The 11609-nt window shown below is 49.3% G+C and overlaps 40 non-coding genes across 40 annotated transcripts; all 40 read left to right on the forward strand.

Annotated features, from left to right (window-relative positions):
• The first annotated feature begins 80 nt into the window (after positions 1–80).
• Positions 81–152, forward strand: trnap-cgg (transfer RNA proline (anticodon CGG)). Its single transcript has one exon. It is a non-coding gene; the product is annotated as a tRNA-Pro (tRNA).
• A 173-nt stretch (positions 153–325) lies between these two features.
• Positions 326–397, forward strand: trnap-ugg (transfer RNA proline (anticodon UGG)). Its single transcript has one exon. It is a non-coding gene; the product is annotated as a tRNA-Pro (tRNA).
• Positions 398–664: 267 nt separating this feature from the next.
• trnaa-agc (transfer RNA alanine (anticodon AGC)) lies at positions 665–736 on the forward strand. Its single transcript has one exon. It is a non-coding gene; the product is annotated as a tRNA-Ala (tRNA).
• Positions 737–1167: 431 nt separating this feature from the next.
• trnap-cgg (transfer RNA proline (anticodon CGG)) lies at positions 1168–1239 on the forward strand. Its single transcript has one exon. It is a non-coding gene; the product is annotated as a tRNA-Pro (tRNA).
• A 173-nt stretch (positions 1240–1412) lies between these two features.
• Positions 1413–1484, forward strand: trnap-ugg (transfer RNA proline (anticodon UGG)). Its single transcript has one exon. It is a non-coding gene; the product is annotated as a tRNA-Pro (tRNA).
• A 287-nt stretch (positions 1485–1771) lies between these two features.
• On the forward strand, positions 1772–1843 carry trnap-agg (transfer RNA proline (anticodon AGG)). Its single transcript has one exon. It is a non-coding gene; the product is annotated as a tRNA-Pro (tRNA).
• A 170-nt stretch (positions 1844–2013) lies between these two features.
• trnap-agg (transfer RNA proline (anticodon AGG)) lies at positions 2014–2085 on the forward strand. The gene has a single exon. It is a non-coding gene; the product is annotated as a tRNA-Pro (tRNA).
• Positions 2086–2255: 170 nt separating this feature from the next.
• trnap-agg (transfer RNA proline (anticodon AGG)) lies at positions 2256–2327 on the forward strand. Its single transcript has one exon. It is a non-coding gene; the product is annotated as a tRNA-Pro (tRNA).
• A 189-nt stretch (positions 2328–2516) lies between these two features.
• On the forward strand, positions 2517–2588 carry trnap-cgg (transfer RNA proline (anticodon CGG)). The gene has a single exon. It is a non-coding gene; the product is annotated as a tRNA-Pro (tRNA).
• Positions 2589–2761: 173 nt separating this feature from the next.
• Positions 2762–2833, forward strand: trnap-ugg (transfer RNA proline (anticodon UGG)). The gene has a single exon. It is a non-coding gene; the product is annotated as a tRNA-Pro (tRNA).
• A 267-nt stretch (positions 2834–3100) lies between these two features.
• trnaa-agc (transfer RNA alanine (anticodon AGC)) lies at positions 3101–3172 on the forward strand. Its single transcript has one exon. It is a non-coding gene; the product is annotated as a tRNA-Ala (tRNA).
• A 170-nt stretch (positions 3173–3342) lies between these two features.
• Positions 3343–3414, forward strand: trnap-agg (transfer RNA proline (anticodon AGG)). Its single transcript has one exon. It is a non-coding gene; the product is annotated as a tRNA-Pro (tRNA).
• Positions 3415–3603: 189 nt separating this feature from the next.
• On the forward strand, positions 3604–3675 carry trnap-cgg (transfer RNA proline (anticodon CGG)). The gene has a single exon. It is a non-coding gene; the product is annotated as a tRNA-Pro (tRNA).
• A 173-nt stretch (positions 3676–3848) lies between these two features.
• trnap-ugg (transfer RNA proline (anticodon UGG)) lies at positions 3849–3920 on the forward strand. Its single transcript has one exon. It is a non-coding gene; the product is annotated as a tRNA-Pro (tRNA).
• Positions 3921–4204: 284 nt separating this feature from the next.
• On the forward strand, positions 4205–4276 carry trnap-agg (transfer RNA proline (anticodon AGG)). Its single transcript has one exon. It is a non-coding gene; the product is annotated as a tRNA-Pro (tRNA).
• A 170-nt stretch (positions 4277–4446) lies between these two features.
• trnaa-agc (transfer RNA alanine (anticodon AGC)) lies at positions 4447–4518 on the forward strand. Its single transcript has one exon. It is a non-coding gene; the product is annotated as a tRNA-Ala (tRNA).
• Positions 4519–4930: 412 nt separating this feature from the next.
• trnap-agg (transfer RNA proline (anticodon AGG)) lies at positions 4931–5002 on the forward strand. The gene has a single exon. It is a non-coding gene; the product is annotated as a tRNA-Pro (tRNA).
• A 189-nt stretch (positions 5003–5191) lies between these two features.
• Positions 5192–5263, forward strand: trnap-ugg (transfer RNA proline (anticodon UGG)). Its single transcript has one exon. It is a non-coding gene; the product is annotated as a tRNA-Pro (tRNA).
• Positions 5264–5436: 173 nt separating this feature from the next.
• Positions 5437–5508, forward strand: trnap-ugg (transfer RNA proline (anticodon UGG)). Its single transcript has one exon. It is a non-coding gene; the product is annotated as a tRNA-Pro (tRNA).
• A 290-nt stretch (positions 5509–5798) lies between these two features.
• Positions 5799–5870, forward strand: trnap-agg (transfer RNA proline (anticodon AGG)). Its single transcript has one exon. It is a non-coding gene; the product is annotated as a tRNA-Pro (tRNA).
• A 170-nt stretch (positions 5871–6040) lies between these two features.
• On the forward strand, positions 6041–6112 carry trnap-agg (transfer RNA proline (anticodon AGG)). The gene has a single exon. It is a non-coding gene; the product is annotated as a tRNA-Pro (tRNA).
• A 170-nt stretch (positions 6113–6282) lies between these two features.
• Positions 6283–6354, forward strand: trnap-agg (transfer RNA proline (anticodon AGG)). Its single transcript has one exon. It is a non-coding gene; the product is annotated as a tRNA-Pro (tRNA).
• Positions 6355–6543: 189 nt separating this feature from the next.
• On the forward strand, positions 6544–6615 carry trnap-ugg (transfer RNA proline (anticodon UGG)). The gene has a single exon. It is a non-coding gene; the product is annotated as a tRNA-Pro (tRNA).
• Positions 6616–6788: 173 nt separating this feature from the next.
• On the forward strand, positions 6789–6860 carry trnap-ugg (transfer RNA proline (anticodon UGG)). The gene has a single exon. It is a non-coding gene; the product is annotated as a tRNA-Pro (tRNA).
• Positions 6861–7150: 290 nt separating this feature from the next.
• On the forward strand, positions 7151–7222 carry trnap-agg (transfer RNA proline (anticodon AGG)). Its single transcript has one exon. It is a non-coding gene; the product is annotated as a tRNA-Pro (tRNA).
• A 412-nt stretch (positions 7223–7634) lies between these two features.
• On the forward strand, positions 7635–7706 carry trnap-agg (transfer RNA proline (anticodon AGG)). The gene has a single exon. It is a non-coding gene; the product is annotated as a tRNA-Pro (tRNA).
• A 189-nt stretch (positions 7707–7895) lies between these two features.
• On the forward strand, positions 7896–7967 carry trnap-ugg (transfer RNA proline (anticodon UGG)). Its single transcript has one exon. It is a non-coding gene; the product is annotated as a tRNA-Pro (tRNA).
• Positions 7968–8140: 173 nt separating this feature from the next.
• trnap-ugg (transfer RNA proline (anticodon UGG)) lies at positions 8141–8212 on the forward strand. Its single transcript has one exon. It is a non-coding gene; the product is annotated as a tRNA-Pro (tRNA).
• Positions 8213–8502: 290 nt separating this feature from the next.
• Positions 8503–8574, forward strand: trnap-agg (transfer RNA proline (anticodon AGG)). Its single transcript has one exon. It is a non-coding gene; the product is annotated as a tRNA-Pro (tRNA).
• Positions 8575–8744: 170 nt separating this feature from the next.
• On the forward strand, positions 8745–8816 carry trnap-agg (transfer RNA proline (anticodon AGG)). Its single transcript has one exon. It is a non-coding gene; the product is annotated as a tRNA-Pro (tRNA).
• A 170-nt stretch (positions 8817–8986) lies between these two features.
• On the forward strand, positions 8987–9058 carry trnap-agg (transfer RNA proline (anticodon AGG)). The gene has a single exon. It is a non-coding gene; the product is annotated as a tRNA-Pro (tRNA).
• A 189-nt stretch (positions 9059–9247) lies between these two features.
• On the forward strand, positions 9248–9319 carry trnap-ugg (transfer RNA proline (anticodon UGG)). The gene has a single exon. It is a non-coding gene; the product is annotated as a tRNA-Pro (tRNA).
• A 173-nt stretch (positions 9320–9492) lies between these two features.
• On the forward strand, positions 9493–9564 carry trnap-ugg (transfer RNA proline (anticodon UGG)). The gene has a single exon. It is a non-coding gene; the product is annotated as a tRNA-Pro (tRNA).
• Positions 9565–9854: 290 nt separating this feature from the next.
• trnap-agg (transfer RNA proline (anticodon AGG)) lies at positions 9855–9926 on the forward strand. The gene has a single exon. It is a non-coding gene; the product is annotated as a tRNA-Pro (tRNA).
• A 170-nt stretch (positions 9927–10096) lies between these two features.
• On the forward strand, positions 10097–10168 carry trnap-agg (transfer RNA proline (anticodon AGG)). Its single transcript has one exon. It is a non-coding gene; the product is annotated as a tRNA-Pro (tRNA).
• Positions 10169–10338: 170 nt separating this feature from the next.
• trnap-agg (transfer RNA proline (anticodon AGG)) lies at positions 10339–10410 on the forward strand. Its single transcript has one exon. It is a non-coding gene; the product is annotated as a tRNA-Pro (tRNA).
• Positions 10411–10599: 189 nt separating this feature from the next.
• Positions 10600–10671, forward strand: trnap-cgg (transfer RNA proline (anticodon CGG)). The gene has a single exon. It is a non-coding gene; the product is annotated as a tRNA-Pro (tRNA).
• A 173-nt stretch (positions 10672–10844) lies between these two features.
• Positions 10845–10916, forward strand: trnap-ugg (transfer RNA proline (anticodon UGG)). The gene has a single exon. It is a non-coding gene; the product is annotated as a tRNA-Pro (tRNA).
• Positions 10917–11205: 289 nt separating this feature from the next.
• Positions 11206–11277, forward strand: trnap-agg (transfer RNA proline (anticodon AGG)). The gene has a single exon. It is a non-coding gene; the product is annotated as a tRNA-Pro (tRNA).
• A 170-nt stretch (positions 11278–11447) lies between these two features.
• Positions 11448–11519, forward strand: trnaa-agc (transfer RNA alanine (anticodon AGC)). The gene has a single exon. It is a non-coding gene; the product is annotated as a tRNA-Ala (tRNA).
• Positions 11520–11609: the final 90 nt, after the last annotated feature.

Genomic DNA, 11609 nt, shown 5'->3' on the forward strand with positions numbered 1-11609 from the left:
CTGAAATATTGGTCTTCCCTGCAGACCACTCTAAATATTTGTGTGAAGAAAGGCACCGAATAAAAGGTACCCTTGGCCCAGGCTCGTTGGTCTAGGGGTATGATTCTCGCTTCGGGTGCGAGAGGTCCCGGGTTCAACTCCCGGACGAGCCCTTCTTTCCGAAAGAAACACCAGACTTCACTGCAAGAATCGACGCTAACGAAACAAACAAAGACGAAACTTTTTTGTTAGCATTGAAGGAAAAGAGCCAATTTTGAACCAGATTTTTTACTTGCTCAGGCCTGCAAGGGGTCCTGACCAAATAAGACCCAGGAGAGCACTCAGCGGCTCGTTGGTCTAGGGGTATGATTCTCGCTTTGGGTGCGAGAGGTCCCGGGTTCAAATCCCGGACGAGCCCTTTTGTGCTTCCTCACCAATTCTTTGTCGGCCTCACTGTCTAACGCCTTTGTGCTGTGGAGATTTAGAGGTCCCGGGTTCAAATCCCGGACGAGCCCTTCCCCACGCAAATATTTGTCATTATCATGTGCTTCTGTCAGCACTGTCTCACCTTTGCTGTACAGCATATAGCCGGCAGCTTTTCTGCAACTAAACACCACCACACCTCCCTTTCCTTTCAGATAAATATTGCTGCACAGAAGGCTCGACATAAGCTTTTGAGCAGCGTGGCTCGTTGGTCTAGGGGTATGATTCTCGCTTAGCGTGCGAGAGGTCCCGGGTTCAAATCCCGGAAGAGCCCTTTCCCACGCAACTTTCTGTCAGTATCATGTGTTTGTGTCAGCACTGTCTCTCCTTTGCTGTACAGCATGTAGCCGGCAGCTTTTCTGCAACTCAACACTACCCGACCTGCCTTTCCTTTCAGCTAAATATTGCTGCACAAAACGCTCGACAAAAGCGTTTGTGCAGCGTGGCTCGTTGGTCTAGGGGTATGATTCTCGCTTAGGGTGCGAGAGCTCCCGGGTTCAAATCACGGACGAGCCCTCTGTTCTGTGAAACTCTGCAACTTTTGCTGCTAGCTGCCACCGGTGAACTGCTGCACTTTGTTACCCAGGACTTACTTTAGGAAATGTTGATGCGCAGTGGAACCAAGCTGAAATATTGGTCTTCCCTGCAGACCACTCTAAATATTTGTGTGAAGAAAGGCACCGAATAAAAGGTAACGTTGGCCCAGGCTCGTTGGTCTAGGGGTATGATTCTCACTTCGGGTGCGAGAGGTCCCGGGTTCAACTCCCGGACGAGCCCTTCTATCCGAAAGAAACGCCAGACTTCACTGCAAGAATCGACGCTAACGAAACATACAAAGACGAAACTCTTTTGTTAGCATTGAAGGAAAAGAGCCAATTTTGAACCAGATTTTTTACTTGCTCAGGCCTGCAAGTGGTCCTGACCAAATAAGACCCAGGAGAGCACTCAGCGGCTCGTTGGTCTAGGGGTATGATTCTCGCTTTGGGTGCGAGAGGTCCCGGTTTCAAATCCCGGACGAGCCCTTTTGTGCTTCCTCACCAATTCTTTGTCGGCCTCACTGTCTAACGCCTTTGTGCTGTGGAGATTTAGCCTCAGTTGGATGTTTATTTTTTCCCCCGTAGCCATCACATTGGGGCTTGTTGTTCTAGGGGAATGATTATCGCTTTGGGTGCGAGAGGTCCCGGGTTCAAATCCAGGACGAGCCCGCAGGCGTTATAGGTGCATTTCATTGAAATGTGTTAATTTTCAACTCTCGTCAGTGATCTAGAAAATTATGTTGTTTTTTTCAACTAAATTCATAGCCAGTCAAGGCTCGTTGGTCTAGGGGTATGATTCTCGCTTAGGGTGCGAGAGGTCCCGGGTTCAAATCCCGGACGAGCCCTTCCCCACGCAAATATTTGTCATTATCATGTGCTTGTGTCAGCACTGTCTCACCTTTGCTGTACAGCATATAGCCGGCAGCTTTTCTGCAACTAAACACCACCACACCTCCCTTTCCTTTCAGATAAATATTGCTGCACAGAAGGCTCGACATAAGCTTTTGAGCAGCGTGGCTCGTTGGTCTAGGGGTATGATTCTCGCTTAGGTTGCGAGAGGTCCCGGGTTCAAATCCCGGACGAGCCCTTTCCCACGCAACTTTCTGTCAGTATCATGTGATTGTGCCAGCATTGTCTCTCCTTTGCTGTACAGCATGTAGCCGGCAGCTTTTCTGCAACTCAACACCACCCGACCTGCCTTTCCTTTCAGCTAAATATTGCTGCACAAAACGCTCGACAAAAGCGTTTGTGCAGTGTGGCTCGTTGGTCTAGGGGTATGATTCTCGCTTAGGGTGCGAGAGGTCCCGGGTTCAAATCCCGGACGAGCCCTCTGTTCTGTGAAACTCTGCAACTTTTGCTGCTAGCTGCCACCGGTGAACTGCTGCAGTTTGTTACCCAGGACTTACTTTAGGAAATGTTGATGCGCAGTGGAACCAAGCTGAAATATTGGTCTTCCCTGCAGACCACTCTAAATATTTGTGTGAAGAAAGGCACCGAATAAAAGGTACCCTTGGCCCAGGCTCGTTGGTCTAGGGGTATGTTTCTCGCTTCGGGTGCGAGAGGTCCCGGGTTCAACTCCCGGACGAGCCCTTCTTTCCGAAAGAAACGCCAGACTTCACTGCAAGAATCGACGCTAACGAAACAAACAAAGACGAAACTTTTTTGTTAGCATTGAAGGAAAAGAGCCAATTTTGAACCAGATTTTTTACTTGCTCAGGCCTGCAAGTGGTCCTGACAAAATAAGACCCAGCAGAGCACTCAGCGGCTCGTTGGTCTAGGGGTATGATTCTCGCTTTGGGTGCGAGAGGTCCCGGGTTCAAATCCCGGACGAGCCCTTTTGTGCTTCCTCACCAATTCTTTGTCGGCCTCACTGTCTAACGCCTTTGTGCTGTGGAGATTTAGAGGTCCCGGGTTCAAATCCCGGACGAGCCCTTCCCCACGCAAATATTTGTCATTATCATGTGCTTCTGTCAGCACTGTCTCACCTTTGCTGTACAGCATATAGCCGGCAGCTTTTCTGCAACTAAACACCACCACACCTCCCTTTCCTTTCAGATAAATATTGCTGCACAGAAGGCTCGACATAAGCTTTTGAGCAGCGTGGCTCGTTGGTCTAGGGGTATGATTCTCGCTTAGCGTGCGAGAGGTCCCGGGTTCAAATCCCGGAAGAGCCCTTTCCCACGCAACTTTCTGTCAGTATCATGTGTTTGTGTCAGCACTGTCTCTCCTTTGCTGTACAGCATGTAGCCGGCAGCTTTTCTGCAACTCAACACCACCCGACCTGCCTTTCCTTTCAGCTAAATATTGCTGCACAAAACGCTCGACAAAAGCGTTTGTGCAGCGTGGCTCGTTGGTCTAGGGGTATGATTCTCGCTTAGGGTGCGAGAGGTCCCGGGTTCAAATCACGGACGAGCCCTCTGTTCTGAGAAACTCTGCAACTTTTGCTGCTAGCTGCCACCGGTGAACTGCTGCAGTTTGTTACCCAGGACTTACTTTAGGAAATGTTGATGCGCAGTGGAACCAAGCTGAAATATTGGTCTTCCCTGCAGACCACTCTAAATATTTGTGTGAAGAAAGGCACCGAATAAAAGGTAACGTTGGCCCAGGCTCGTTGGTCTAGGGGTATGATTCTCGCTTCGGGTGCGAGAGGTCCCGGGTTCAACTCCCGGACGAGCCCTTCTATCCGAAAGAAACGCCAGACTTCACTGCAAGAATCGACGCTAACGAAACATACAAAGACGAAACTCTTTTGTTAGCATTGAAGGAAAAGAGCCAATTTTGAACCAGATTTTTTACTTGCTCAGGCCTGCAAGTGGTCCTGACCAAATAAGACCCAGGAGAGCACTCAGCGGCTCGTTGGTCTAGGGGTATGATTCTCGCTTTGGGTGCGAGAGGTCCCGGGTTCAAATCCCGGACGAGCCCTTTTGTGCTTCCTCACCAATTCTTTGTCGGCCTCACTGTCTAACGCCTTTGTGCTGTGGAGATTTAGCCTCAGTTGGATGTTTATTTTTTCCCCCGTAGCTTGTTTGGGGCTTGTTGTTCTAGGGGAATGATTATCGCTTTGGGTGCGAGAGGTCCCGGGTTCAAATCCAGGACGAGCCCGCAGGCGTTATAGGTGCATTTCATTGAAATGTGTTAATTTTCAACTCTCGTCAGTCATCTAGAAAATTATGTTGTTTTTTTCAACTAAATTCATAGCCAGTCAAGGCTCGTTGGTCTAGGGGTATGATTCTCGCTTAGGGTGCGAGAGGTCCCGGGTTCAAATCCCGGACGAGCCCTTCCCCACGCAAATATTTGTCATTATCATGTGCTTGTGTCAGCACTGTCTCCCCTTTGCTGTACAGCATATAGCCGGCAGCTTTTCTGCAACTAAACACCACCACACCTCCCTTTCCTTTCAGATAAATATTGCTGCACAGAAGGCTCGACATAAGCTTTTGAGCAGCGTGGCTCGTTGGTCTAGGGGTATGATTCTCGCTTAGCGTGCGAGAGGTCCCGGGTTCAAATCCCGGAAGAGCCCTTTCCCACGCAACTTTCTGTCAGTATCATGTGTTTGTGTCAGCACTGTCTCTCCTTTGCTGTACAGCATGTAGCCGGCAGCTTTTCTGCAACTCAACACCACCCGACCTGCCTTTCCTTTCAGATAAATATTGCTGCACAGAAGGCTCGACATAAGCTTTTGAGCAGCGTGGCTCGTTGTTCTAGGGGTATGATTCTCGCTTAGCGTGCGAGGGGTCCCGGGTTCAAATCCCGGAAGAGCCCTTTCCCACGCAACTTTCTGTCAGTATCATGTGTTTGTGTCAGCACTGTCTCTCCTTTGCTGTACAGCATGTAGCCGGCAGCTTTTCTGCAACTCAACACCACCCGACCTGCCTTTCCTTTCAGCTAAATATTGCTGCACAAAACGCTCGACAAAAGCATTTGTGCAGCGTGGCTCGTTGGTCTAGGGGTATGATTCTCGCTTAGGGTGCGAGAGGTCCCGGGTTCAAATCCCGGACGAGCCCTCTGTTCTGTGAAACTCTGCAACTTCTGCTGCTAGCTGCCACCGGTGAACTGCTGCAGTTTGTTACCCAGGACTTACTTTAGGAAATGTTGATGCGCAGTGGAACCAAGCTGAAATATTGGTCTTCCCTGCAGACCACTCTAAATATTTGTGTGAAGAAAGGCACCGAATAAAAGGTACCCTTGGCCTTGGCTCGTTGGTCTAGGGGTATGATTCTCGCTTTGGGTGCGAGAGGTCCCGGGTTCAAATCCCGGATGAGCCCTTCTTTCCGAAAGTAACGCCAGACTTCACTGCAAGAATCGACGCTAACGAAACAAACAAAGACGAAACTCTTTTGTTAGCATTGAAGGAAAAGAGCCAATTATAAACCAGATTTTTTACTTGCTCAGGCCTGCAATGGGTCCTGACCAAATAAGTCCCAGGAGAGCACTCAGCGGCTCGTTGGTCTAGGGGTATGATTCTCGCTTTGGGTGCGAGAGGTCCCGGGTTCAAATCCCGGACGAGCCCTTTTGTGCTTCCTCACCAATTCTTTGTCGGCCTCACTGTCTAACGCCTTTGTGCTGTGGAGATTTAGCCTCAGTTGGATGTTTATATTTTCCCCCGTAGCCATCACATTGGGGCTTGTTGTTCTAGGGGAATGATTATCGCTTTGGGTGCGAGAGGTCCCGGGTTCAAATCCAGGACGAGCCCGCAGGCGTTATAGGTGCAATTTATTGAAATGTGTTAATTTTCAACTCTCGTCAGTGATCTAGAAAATTATGTTGTTGTTTTTTTCAACTAAATTCATAGCCAGTCAAGGCTCGTTGGTCTAGGGGTATGATTCTCGCTTAGGGTGCGAGAGGTCCCGGGTTCAAATCCCGGACGAGCCCTTCCCCACGCAAATATTTGTCATTATCATGTGCTTGTGTCAGCACTGTCTCACCTTTGCTGTACAGCATATAGCCGGCAGCTTTTCTGCAACTAAACACCACCACACCTCCCTTTCCTTTCAGATAAATATTGCTGCACAGAAGGCTCGACATAAGCTTTTGAGCAGCGTGGCTCGTTGGTCTAGGGGTATGATTTTCGCTTAGGGTGCGAGAGGTCCCGGGTTCAAATCCCGGAAGAGCCCTTTCCCACGCAACTTTCTGTCAGTATCATGTGTTTGTGTCAGCACTGTCTCTCCTTTGCTGTACAGCATGTAGCCGGCAGCTTTTCTGCAACTCAACACCACCCGACCTGCCTTTCCTTTCAGCTAAATATTGCTGCACAAAACGCTCGACAAAAGCGTTTGTGCAGCGTGGCTCGTTGGTCTAGGGGTATGATTCTCGCTTAGGGTGCGAGAGGTCCCGGGTTCAAATCCCGGACGAGCCCTCTGTTCTGTGAAACTCTGCAACTTCTGCTGCTAGCTGCCACCGGTGAACTGCTGCAGTTTGTTACCCAGGACTTACTTTAGGAAATGTTGATGCGCAGTGGAACCAAGCTGAAATATTGGTCTTCCCTGCAGACCACTCTAAATATTTGTGTGAAGAAAGGCACCGAATAAAAGGTACCCTTGGCCTTGGCTCGTTGGTCTAGGGGTATGATTCTCGCTTTGGGTGCGAGAGGTCCCGGGTTCAAATCCCGGATGAGCCCTTCTTTCCGAAAGTAACGCCAGACTTCACTGCAAGAATCGACGCTAATGAAACAAACAAAGACGAAACTCTTTTGTTAGCATTGAAGGAAAAGAGCCAATTATAAACCAGATTTTTTACTTGCTCAGGCCTGCAATGGGTCCTGACCAAATAAGTCCCAGGAGAGCACTCAGCGGCTCGTTGGTCTAGGGGTATGATTCTCGCTTTGGGTGCGAGAGGTCCCGGGTTCAAATCCCGGACGAGCCCTTTTGTGCTTCCTCACCAATTCTTTGTCGGCCTCACTGTCTAACGCCTTTGTGCTGTGGAGATTTAGCCTCAGTTGGATGTTTATTTTTTCCCCCGTAGCCATCACATTGGGGCTTGTTGTTCTAGGGGAATGATTATCGCTTTGGGTGCGAGAGGTCCCGGGTTCAAATCCAGGACGAGCCCGCAGGCGTTATAGGTGCAATTTATTGAAATGTGTTAATTTTCAACTCTCGTCAGTGATCTAGAAAATTATGTTGTTGTTTTTTTCAACTAAATTCATAGCCAGTCAAGGCTCGTTGGTCTAGGGGTATGATTCTCGCTTAGGGTGCGAGAGGTCCCGGGTTCAAATCCCGGACGAGCCCTTCCCCACGCAAATATTTGTCATTATCATGTGCTTGTGTCAGCACTGTCTCACCTTTGCTGTACAGCATATAGCCGGCAGCTTTTCTGCAACTCAACACCACCCGACCTGCCTTTCCTTTCAGATAAATATTGCTGCACAGAAGGCTCGACATAAGCTTTTGAGCAGCGTGGCTCGTTGTTCTAGGGGTATGATTCTCGCTTAGCGTGCGAGAGGTCCCGGGTTCAAATCCCGGAAGAGCCCTTTCCCACGCAACTTTCTGTCAGTATCATGTGTTTGTGTCAGCACTGTCTCTCCTTTGCTGTACAGCATGTAGCCGGCAGCTTTTCTGCAACTCAACACCACCCGACCTGCCTTTCCTTTCAGCTAAATATTGCTGCACAAAACGCTCGACAAAAGCCTTTGTGCAGCGTGGCTCGTTGGTCTAGGTGTATGATTCTCGCTTAGGGTGCGAGAGGTCCCGGGTTCAAATCCCGGACGAGCCCTCTGTTCTGTGAAACTCTGCAACTTCTGCTGCTAGCTGCCACCGGTGAACTGCTGCAGTTTGTTACCCAGGACTTACTTTAGGAAATGTTGATGCGCAGTGGAACCAAGCTGAAATATTGGTCTTCCCTGCAGACCACTCTAAATATTTGTGTGAAGAAAGGCACCGAATAAAAGGTACCCTTGGCCTTGGCTCGTTGGTCTAGGGGTATGATTCTCGCTTTGGGTGCGAGAGGTCCCGGGTTCAAATCCCGGATGAGCCCTTCTTTCCGAAAGTAACGCCAGACTTCACTGCAAGAATCGACGCTAACGAAACAAACAAAGACGAAACTCTTTTGTTAGCATTGAAGGAAAAGAGCCAATTATAAACCAGATTTTTTACTTGCTCAGGCCTGCAATGGGTCCTGACCAAATAAGTCCCAGGAGAGCACTCAGCGGCTCGTTGGTCTAGGGGTATGATTCTCGCTTTGGGTGCGAGAGGTCCCGGGTTCAAATCCCGGACGAGCCCTTTTGTGCTTCCTCACCAATTCTTTGTCGGCCTCACTGTCTAACGCCTTTGTGCTGTGGAGATTTAGCCTCAGTTGGATGTTTATATTTTCCCCCGTAGCCATCACATTGGGGCTTGTTGTTCTAGGGGAATGATTATCGCTTTGGGTGCGAGAGGTCCCGGGTTCAAATCCAGGACGAGCCCGCAGGCGTTATAGGTGCAATTTATTGAAATGTGTTAATTTTCAACTCTCGTCAGTGATCTAGAAAATTATGTTGTTGTTTTTTTCAACTAAATTCATAGCCAGTCAAGGCTCGTTGGTCTAGGGGTATGATTCTCGCTTAGGGTGCGAGAGGTCCCGGGTTCAAATCCCGGACGAGCCCTTCCCCACGCAAATATTTGTCATTATCATGTGCTTGTGTCAGCACTGTCTCACCTTTGCTGTACAGCATATAGCCGGCAGCTTTTCTGCAACTAAACACCACCACACCTCCCTTTCCTTTCAGATAAATATTGCTGCACAGAAGGCTCGACATAAGCTTTTGAGCAGCGTGGCTCGTTGGTCTAGGGGTATGATTTTCGCTTAGGGTGCGAGAGGTCCCGGGTTCAAATCCCGGAAGAGCCCTTTCCCACGCAACTTTCTGTCAGTATCATGTGTTTGTGTCAGCACTGTCTCTCCTTTGCTGTACAGCATGTAGCCGGCAGCTTTTCTGCAACTCAACACCACCCGACCTGCCTTTCCTTTCAGCTAAATATTGCTGCACAAAACGCTCGACAAAAGCGTTTGTGCAGCGTGGCTCGTTGGTCTAGGGGTATGATTCTCGCTTAGGGTGCGAGAGGTCCCGGGTTCAAATCCCGGACGAGCCCTCTGTTCTGTGAAACTCTGCAACTTCTGCTGCTAGCTGCCACCGGTGAACTGCTGCAGTTTGTTACCCAGGACTTACTTTAGGAAATGTTGATGCGCAGTGGAACCAAGCTGAAATATTGGTCTTCCCTGCAGACCACTCTAAATATTTGTGTGAAGAAAGGCACCGAATAAAAGGTACCCTTGGCCTTGGCTCGTTGGTCTAGGGGTATGATTCTCGCTTTGGGTGCGAGAGGTCCCGGGTTCAAATCCCGGATGAGCCCTTCTTTCCGAAAGTAACGCCAGACTTCACTGCAAGAATCGACGCTAATGAAACAAACAAAGACGAAACTCTTTTGTTAGCATTGAAGGAAAAGAGCCAATTATAAACCAGATTTTTTACTTGCTCAGGCCTGCAATGGGTCCTGACCAAATAAGTCCCAGGAGAGCACTCAGCGGCTCGTTGGTCTAGGGGTATGATTCTCGCTTTGGGTGCGAGAGGTCCCGGGTTCAAATCCCGGACGAGCCCTTTTGTGCTTCCTCACCAATTCTTTGTCGGCCTCACTGTCTAACGCCTTTGTGCTGTGGAGATTTAGCCTCAGTTGGATGTTTATTTTTTCCCCCGTAGCCATCACATTGGGGCTTGTTGTTCTAGGGGAATGATTATCGCTTTGGGTGCGAGAGGTCCCGGGTTCAAATCCAGGACGAGCCCGCAGGCGTTATAGGTGCAATTTATTGAAATGTGTTAATTTTCAACTCTCGTCAGTGATCTAGAAAATTATGTTGTTGTTTTTTTCAACTAAATTCATAGCCAGTCAAGGCTCGTTGGTCTAGGGGTATGATTCTCGCTTAGGGTGCGAGAGGTCCCGGGTTCAAATCCCGGACGAGCCCTTCCCCACGCAAATATTTGTCATTATCATGTGCTTGTGTCAGCACTGTCTCACCTTTGCTGTACAGCATATAGCCGGCAGCTTTTCTGCAACTAAACACCACCACACCTCCCTTTCCTTTCAGATAAATATTGCTGCACAGAAGGCTCGACATAAGCTTTTGAGCAGCGTGGCTCGTTGGTCTAGGGGTATGATTTTCGCTTAGGGTGCGAGAGGTCCCGGGTTCAAATCCCGGAAGAGCCCTTTCCCACGCAACTTTCTGTCAGTATCATGTGTTTGTGTCAGCACTGTCTCTCCTTTGCTGTACAGCATGTAGCCGGCAGCTTTTCTGCAACTCAACACCACCCGACCTGCCTTTCCTTTCAGCTAAATATTGCTGCACAAAACGCTCGACAAAAGCGTTTGTGCAGCGTGGCTCGTTGGTCTAGGGGTATGATTCTCGCTTAGGGTGCGAGAGGTCCCGGGTTCAAATCCCGGACGAGCCCTCTGTTCTGTGAAACTCTGCAACTTTTGCTGCTAGCTGCCACCGGTGAACTGCTGCAGTTTGTTACCCAGGACTTACTTTAGGAAATGTTGATGCGCAGTGGAACCAAGCTGAAATATTGGTCTTCCCTGCAGACCACTCTAAATATTTGTGTGAAGAAAGGCACCGAATAAAAGGTACCCTTGGCCCAGGCTCGTTGGTCTAGGGGTATGATTCTTGCTTCGGGTGCGAGAGGTCCCGGGTTCAACTCCCGGACGAGCCCTTCTTTCCGAAAGAAACGACAGACTTCACTGCAAGAATCGACGCTAACGAAACAAACAAAGACGAAACTCTTTTGTTAGCATTGAAGGAAAAGAGCCAATTTTGAACCAGATTTTTTACTTGCTCAGGCCTGCAAGGGGTCCTGACCAAATAAGACCCAGGAGAGCACTCAGCGGCTCGTTGGTCTAGGGGTATGATTCTCGCTTTGGGTGCGAGAGGTCCCGGGTTCAAATCCCGGACGAGCCCTTTTGTGCTTCCTCACCAATTCTTTGTCGGCCTCACTGTCTAACGCCTTTGTGCTGTGGAGATTTAGCCTCAGTTGGATGTTTATTTTTTCCCCCGTAGCCATCACATTGGGGCTTGTTGTTCTAGGGGAATGATTATCGCTTTGGGTGCGAGAGGTCCCGGTTCAAATCCAGGACGAGCCCGCAGGCGTTATAGGTGCATTTCATTGAAATGTGTTAATTTTCAACTCTCGTCAGTGATCTAGAAAATTATGTTGTTGTTTTTTTCAACTAAATTCATAGCCAGTCAAGGCTCGTTGGTCTAGGGGTATGATTCTCGATTAGGGTGCGAGAGGTCCCGGGTTCAAATCCCGGACGAGCCCTTCCCCACGCAAATATTTGTCATTATCATGTGCTTGTGTCAGCACTGTCTCACCTTTGCTGTACAGCATATAGCCGGCAGCTTTACTGCAACTAAACACCACCACACCTCCCTTTCCTTTCAGATAAATATTGCTGCACAGAAGGCTCGACATAAGCTTTTGAGCAGCGTGGCTCGTTGGTCTAGGGGTATGATTCTCGCTTAGCGTGCGAGAGGTCCCGGGTTCAAATCCCGGAAGAGCCCTTTCCCACGCAACTTTCTGTCAGTATCATGTGTTTGTGTCAGCACTGTCTCTCCTTTGCTGTACAGCATGTAGCCGGCAGCTTTTCTGCA

The sequence above is a fragment of the Alosa pseudoharengus genome, unplaced genomic scaffold (genome assembly GCF_046254945.1).
Source record: "Alosa pseudoharengus isolate Yale_2024_CS ecotype anadromous, Long Island Sound unplaced genomic scaffold, YU_APseudo_1.1 YU_APseudo_1.1_scf_6, whole genome shotgun sequence".
NCBI lineage: Eukaryota > Metazoa > Chordata > Actinopteri > Clupeiformes > Clupeidae > Alosa > Alosa pseudoharengus.